Here is an 8,226-nt window from a genome sequence, read left to right as displayed (position 1 = left end):
GATAAGTGAACGCGCACGGCTTATTAAATTGCCGGTGTAACATTACGATTTACAGGGCAATAAGAGAGTTATCTGACCGGCGAAGAGAGGAATCGCGGACGTAGATACACGCGCGTTAATGCCGCGCCGTGGCGACTTTCCGCCGCGCGACGCTTTCCACGAAGCGGGATGAGTCGATTTCCTTCCTCCTCTTTTTCCCTCCTTCGCCCCCTTTTCATCTACCAAACAATTATATGCGCGTTTTACGGCCGTCGGGATTTACGGTGTACGGTATTAAACGCGAGATCGCTCGACTGCGACGCGATAAATCGGAATCGCGTGCCACCCGAAAAACGCGAAGATCTACGAGATGCCAAGCTGGGCACTTTTATCTTTAGCTTCGAGTTTGATCAAAGTATATAGAGCTGAAATCGCGGTCAAGCGTGAATTCATCGAGAAATTATCTTGATTAATACAATTTTATTTTATTTTATTTTTACTTTAAAAAAATAAAATGATGATGCTGTGGCATCAAAAAATGACCAAATTAATTAATTACGAATTTTGTCAAAACTTAACAACATATTTAGTGGCCGCTTCTTCCTTGTGAAAATTTAATCAAATTACAATTTTAAAAAATATTCTATGAATTTTCGATTTTTCGAATGTTTTTAACAGAAATAAAATTGTGAGAACTTTAGTATTCTGAACATTCCGATCGGCTCGCAACCGGGCAAAGGATGCGTTTTTCGAGGGGCGCGCCGAAACGCCACGCGAAGTAAAATCCTACGCGCGACGTGGCCGCGGGTAGAAGGAACGGGGGAGGGGAAAGAGAAGTAAGTAAAATAAAAGGCCAAGAGAATTCCGTAGGGCCGTAGGGCCCCGGAGGTTGTAGTGACTGCGCGAGAGAGCTGCTCGTCTAAAAGGAGTCCTAGGCAGGTTATCGCTCGGCAGAGGCTCAACAACGTAGCAATTATCAGCCATTCCTCGCAAATAGCTGATGGTTAGTGATAATTATCTGCCGAGAACGCCACGCCATTGGGCCAGCTCCGACCGATCTATATACCGGGTGCCTAGAGCGAAACGTTCGACGCGCGTTTCCTTGTCTCATTTCTTCCTCGTGTTCCTTCTCTTTCCTCTTCTTGTCTTCCTTGTTCTTTCTCTTGATCTCTTTCTCTCTCTCTCTCTCTTTCTATCTGTTTCTCTTGCTCTGACCCGGCTGTTCTTCCTTTTCTCTTGGTCTCCCGTCTCGACCGTCTCACTTGAAATTGGCAGTAACGTTATGATAATTCCCGTTCTTCGACCGCGGATAAGATCGTTCCGTGGAATTCGAATTTCTTTCGAATCGCGATCGACGCATCGTCGATCTGAATCCGGTATTATCCGACATATTCGTAAAATTTCCACATCTTGTAAACAAATAATTAAGAACGTCGAATGTAAATTCACTCGGCCATTAACGACGTAAACTACCGAAGATTTCTTGCCACACGTCGTTGTTCAAACATTTCTATTTTCGCCGTACTGTCTGCCATTATATTGACCGTACTGTTTGCCATTATCAGTCATTATAATTACGTTAAGTTCATTTATTTGGATCGGAGTGAAGCACAGAAAGCAAAACAGAAGAAGAAGCTCGTTTGCATATCCGCGTCTGACGCCGTGCGGTAGAGTCATCGGGTAAAACGGGACACCCGGTCGTTGCCACGGCAAATAAACGACGAATATGTGCGGGCAACAGTGTGTTAAGTACTGATATTAGGGTAATAAGCGTGCAAAGAGAGCTCTCGACCTATCGGCGTTGAGATGTACCGTGGAAGTAGGTGCGCGCCTCCACCTACGGCTGAAATTTGCTTGCCTCCTTTCTTCCTTTCTTCTTTTCTTTCTCTCTCTCTCTCTCTCTCTTTTTCTCACTCACTCACTCACTCCCTTCCTTCTTCATCGTCCCTCCTCGAACTGCACTTATGCACGAATGCATCTCCCCCGTATCTCGCTCGCGCCGCTTTCGCGAGATCGCAAAGGGGGAAATTCTCCGAGAATGCGCGCGTTTAACGGAGGGTAAAGATCGACGAATGGTAGAGTAGCCGGATACGAGTTATGCGCGCTCGATAATTCGCGCTAGGATGTGGGAACCTCTCGGCAGCGTAATTCCGCACGTCGAAATTGCCGAGGAGCCACCCCTAGATGCACGAACAAATATCAAGTGAAATTAACGTCGTATCATTTTCTTGTCACGTTAGAATGTAAGTCATTAATTAATAACGTTGGATTACAAGGCATATAACTCTTATTAACATTTTACGACATACACAATGAAGATACACGTATAAATGACACGCTTCAATTTCAACAAATATTTGTTCACGCTATAGTGACCAATAATATGTTTGGATCAAGGTAATACCGGTCTGAGTCTCTCTCATGTGTACGGTCTTAAGGTTTCGAGATGCCCTCGGTCCAGCGGCCTCGCTTCGCGCTGAAGAAGGCACAGATAGCATCTGAGCGACCAAATTGTTTTGGATTGTTGGTTAATTGGGTGCTCGTTTTGGCCCAACATCTCGCGCGAGAGGCGAGGCAAGGGCCGCGAGGATGGAGCCGGAGAAGAAGATAAAGGAGCGAGGAGAGGGAGAAGACAGGAAAGGGAAAGAGAGGGAGAGAGAGGAAACAGGCGCGGGTGGATACCGCTGAATGCCGTCTGCAAATGCTGCCTGCTCCAGCCTCGCCCACCAACCCCGTGTCTAACCAATAATCGAAGGTCGATAGCGTTGCAACGTCGCGTTATCCAATCGTGGACCCCGTTGCCACGCAATTGACAAGCACGTTCCCGGCGTTCGGGGGAGTGAGTCCCCCGGGTACGTCCGAATGCGTGCGCGTATCTCGCGGCGTAAACTGCCGAACTGGCGCTCTCGCCGCGCCGGGGTGTAAAAATGGAAACGGCACCCACGCGTATACGTATAAATCTTCGATAAACACCACCATTTGTTGTGCCGACGTGAAAAATGACGCTGGCTGACGACAAGCCGCACTCTCGCCGAAACTCTTGCGGTTTTCATCTCGGTTAGCTCGAGCCGAATTATATCGGTCGCTCAATACCACGCTCCGCTACGCTCGATAGTTATACTCGTAAGCGTAGAATATCGATCGAATATCTTCAGAAAATATCTACGATGTTTCGTTACATCGATCAGCTATCGAGCGCGAGGAAAGATGTTATTATCGATAATAAAATGATACTCGAGTCTCGCGTCCTAGAATGTAGCTTTCATTAAACGCGTGGAATTAAATATTAATCGCGTATAAAGATTGCATTTACAGTCAGTGATTCCGCAATCGTTTTTACGGTGTGCCGCTGTCAGTTCAGCGGCCTGCCGTTTGGAATTTAGTAACTCGTATAAACACCTGTGTAATTAGAGCCTGGCGATTAAGAACTCCCGGCGCCGGTATCAAGACGTATCGGGCGATCAGTGTAATTACCGCGGAAATGTTGCTCCGATATGTAGCTATCGCCTCGCGCGATCGCCGCTCTCGTATCGGCCGACGTGTATTAAATATCCACAAAATCGCGCTATCGCGTCGCGGCGATCGCTATTTTCGCGGGGAGGGTTGAACGGCCCCGTTAATCGACCCAGAAGCGGAGGAGGGAGGGGGAGTAACACGTACAGCACTCCACGGCGAGCTCTTAGCCTTTGTAACACTCGAATGCACTTGTAATTTCCTGTAAAAAGAAAACTCGAAGCGGCGAGGAATCTACCGCTCCAGAATTGCAGATTACACGCCGACCGTACACGTATACATCGCGGATCGCGGGCGTGGAAGATTAAGCACGCCGGCCGCGAAGCCGCGCGATGCGAGGCGCGGTCTCAGCTCGCACGCTCAATATACCGCGCATCGGGACGTTTTATTGGTGACCGGTCCGCTAATTACATCCGTGCCGGTCATTTTCCGCGAGCGCGCGCGGACTTTGCGTGCGCATCATCAGCAGAAGGAAATGGCGCGCGGAGACGACCGCTATCGCGCCTGTGCTGTGTACCGCGATTTCCTGATCGCCGCGTCCGTCTCGCGTTGTTCGCGTGATTCAACCGTAATCGCGGCGATCGAAGGAGACAGATACAAATTGTGCGTTTTGACGCTGAACGTCGTTCTTGCGTCGCGACGAGTCTGTCGTCGGCACGTGCGACGAGGACGCGCCGCGGACGGAATTGCGGATTAAATCACAAACGCGCTGATCAATCCGCGCGTCGACGAACCGCCGCGCCGGCGCGAGCGCAATGCGCGCTAGCCATGATTGTTTTATTCGCGCGAGGCCCTCTCGTCACGCGTCATTGAACGCGCGGCGACGTATTATTTAGCAGTATCCAGCTGCGTACGCGGCGCGTTGCGCCGACCTGCAATCAATTTATATCGACCTAATTGCCGTTAAATAATGAATCGGGCCCCGGTTGCGAGCGTTAAATTAATGGCGCGATTACCGGTATATCTAATTTCCGGAACCCGCGCGCATGCGGCGCTCTTGCTCGCCGCTGCTTTCCATGAGTTTTGTTAGAGTTTTGCTTTTCTCAACTCCGTGCGATTTTACTTCGAGATATGACGTGGTTTTTATAAAAATGTTATGGGTACTTTTCAAAATACGTTTCAACCTCGATTTTAAGAGATTTTCGTTTTTTACTATACTTAAGAACGAGTTTAAGAAGATATATTACAACAAAGTTATAAATATTGATAAAATTACTATTCCGTAACATTCTTGCTTGTGCCACTCGTATTATTTATCAAAATATGACCACTTTTCGGCACCGCAGGGTGTGAATTCGATCACGAATCGCAATGCCTTTGCACATACAGCACAATCCGCGGAACGTCGATCAATAAGTCGCGATCGAGAGCATACGATATACGCTTACTGGTGTGCGCCCGCACGCAAGCACGCACGCACGCACGCACGCACGCACGCACGCAGAAAAATAAAAGTACGTATAATTATCGTGGCGAACGCGTTCGAAGGCGACGTGCGTAGCAGATAAAACGCGTTTAAGAGCGACCGATAAAATTGATCGCGAGTTATTCGCGTATCTCCAATCGGCTCGATTCATTCGAGCCTTCTGCCCCACGGCTGTCTCGAATGTACCCCGTTTTTTACGTTTCGGAGGGCGCACCGCACCGTCGAAAGAAAGAAAGAACGGAGAGAGACACGGAGAATCATTATCGTTCGGGGTAGATCGATGGGTGTAAGGCGGAGAGTCGATAATTTATAACAGCTTGTCTTACACGTGTCCACCGGTGTAACGGTAAGATAACGAGGCGACTCGCCGTAATTGTCCTTTGTCTAATTACAGTCGCCGGATCGGCTGACTAATTGTTTCATCGAGCGAAAATAATGGGCTGGCGTCACGCGCGATGCAACATCCCGACTGGTTAAGCGGCACCCACAACGTCGTTTGTCCCGCGAAATATCCTTCCTTCGAGGGATATTCTGAGTTTGACAGGCCCACATATCTGGAAAAAGAACCCCGCACAAACCTTATGGAAAAATAAATAATAAAAAATTAAAGGTTGAAAAATAAAAAAAATTGGACCTATAAACACACGCACGCAGACTCGCGCATATACACACGCGCATACACCAGCGTACACGTATATTTCCAAATGTTGATGTAATGTCGAACTTGAAGTCAATATCGCCGACAAACGTGAATCTAATACTGCCGTTTTTGAACAACTCTAGCAAAAAATCTGTTCATTTTCGAAAGTTGGTGCCCGTTGGGACTTTTAATCAGGAGGTCATTAAACTACATATACTTACCCAACTTTTAGACAATAATTTGACTGAGACTACTTTTCCAAGGATTGTGCGGGGCTGTAACACTCGTGACAAAATATATTGAGTTAGAATAAAGTATTTCGCACGACGCGCGACGGTATTGTCTGCTATTTAAAAATGCAGAGATCTTGGAAGAAAGTTTCGTAAGAGAACGTTGGAAATATGGATTTTCGTTCGTATTTGGGAAAGAGCGCCGTTCTTTACGAGCGACAACCGCAAAGGAACGGCGACGCTCGTCTTGGCGCTGCGGATTGGACTTGGGATTGTTGACTCAACCGTCGAGCGCGGTTTTAGCGGACGAAACTGTCTCGGAGACGGTTGAGTGTCCGAAGTTACGAGCGAACGTCTCCTGTCTCTCGTTCCTGCCCTTACACCTTCCATCTCCGTTCGTCTTCCTCCTCGCTTCTCCTCTTCGTTCGTTCAATTTCACCGCACCCGTCTTTCTCGCGCGCTTTCGTCGTATCGGTCTCTCACACGCACTCGCTGTTTCTCGCTACATCGAACTCTTACTCTCTGACTCTCTTTCTCTCGTCCTCGAGCGCTTTTTTTCGTCGTCTCTCCTTCTCCGTTTCGTCTCGGCTCCTTCTCTTTCTGGTAGTCATTACCTCCTTATTACTAGTTATCTCGTTACGTGCTATCCGTTCGCTCGACGGTCGATCCTCTTACGGGCCAATCGGGTGCACGCAAGCGTGCTGACGCGAACTTTTTAGCGCAGCGAGTTACGTTAATCGCGCGCGAAAGCCGGCGTTCTTGAAGATGTTTGGTTTACCCCTAATGCGGCAGGTGGTCATGAGAAAGAGAGATTTCTTTATACCTTATTTAATAATTACAACAACGTAGTTTGGAGCTATTTGCACATTCGCGGCGTTGTGCGTGATATAAATAAGAGATATAACACGATCGACGCGTTTTAAAAGTTTGGAATAATTTATACATGCTTTTTACACAAACTTTTTCTTTTTGTGCTCAATGAGCGGAAATGATACAAGAAAGAAGCTATAAAAATAAGTTTCACTTCGAACAACTAAATTATAGTCTCCACTTCTAATAAATCACATTCTTCAATGAATCTCAGCTTGGAAGTCGCGATCTTTATCTCGCTTTTTCAATTTGTCCACGTGGTTTATAAATAGCTAATTAATTACTGCCATTTGTATCCACTTCCTCGAAACGACTCTCGATTTTCCGCCCACCCTCGCGCGTTTCACTTCTTTTTATAACGGCGAAACACGATCTCTCTCACCTAACGGAAAAATCCTTATCGATGCTTATCTCGGACCGGTCGATGAATTAGATCGATAGACTCGTAGATGTTGGAGCCACAACATATCATATCGGAATGCACCTGCAATATCTACGTTTCCCGGTTGGGAACCTCTTTATCCCCTCTGAACACATACGTACACATAAACACGTAGAATAAACCGCGGAGCGAGTACGGCCGTCAGTGATAATGTTGATGAATCGGCTCGCTTACAACCCGTCTGCGTATCTGGATTTACCCACCGTGTGTGTACCGAGCATAGGCGGACTACAGCTATAGCGAGGCATTAATGCTCGCCGCGGATCGTGCGTGACCATGGTGTTGGTAGCACGCGTGTACACACGATCGCTTTCTCCCCCTCCCTTTTCCCCTCTCTTTCTCGCAACCATACGAAGCTCGAAGCTCGCGCGCGAGCGAATTCGATGCGGACTGACGCTGGGGCTAAGGCTAAGGCCGCTTTCACGCTGATCAAGATGAGAACACAATTAGGCTGCTATATAATAGGGAAATATGATCTCGAGCGAGGATTTTTACACGCGAGTTGTGAGCGATTGTCTATACCAAAGGAATTAAGATATCATATCGATCCTTCGCGCGATTTGAATAAAAATAAAAAACAAAAAATACACAAATTTGAAACTCGTAAATTCTAGGTCTCAATAAGAAATATTGACGAAAGAGCGTGTAATCACAGTTATGACATTTACGATTATTTGCTGGCGATCCGATTGTCAATTGTGAGATACGGTTTTCAAGACGCGTAAAATAAATTGTTGAACCGACGCATAAAAAAAGGAGCTATATCGTTTGAAACACATTGAAGACGCGTTTCTCCGTATGTGGTATGCGTGTTATCGCTGCGGGTCGGTGTGAAACGGGCCTAAGGCGTCTCCGCGCGCACGTTCCCGCTCGCGTATATGCGTGGCTCCTTGCGTCCGCGCGAGTGTGTAGATGACCGGTGAGCGATCACTTTCCTCTCCACCCACTCGGGGCCTGACAACATAATCATTGGTTTAACTTCCACTAAACCGTAGTTAAGCGGGTATTGCGGTTGGAGTACCTAAAATGTGTGTTTAACGGGCATGGACCTGTCCGTCGCCACCCCTTCGGCTTCGGCCTCGTGTGCTCTTTCTCCTGCGCGCCGCATTATGCGAATCGGTCGGCG

Source organism: Temnothorax americanus, unplaced genomic scaffold (genome assembly GCF_048541705.1).
Source record: "Temnothorax americanus isolate GAGA-0224 unplaced genomic scaffold, ASM4854170v1 Scaffold59, whole genome shotgun sequence".
Taxonomy (NCBI): Eukaryota; Metazoa; Arthropoda; class Insecta; order Hymenoptera; family Formicidae; genus Temnothorax; species Temnothorax americanus.
Note: the sequence above shows the minus strand (reverse complement) of the source record.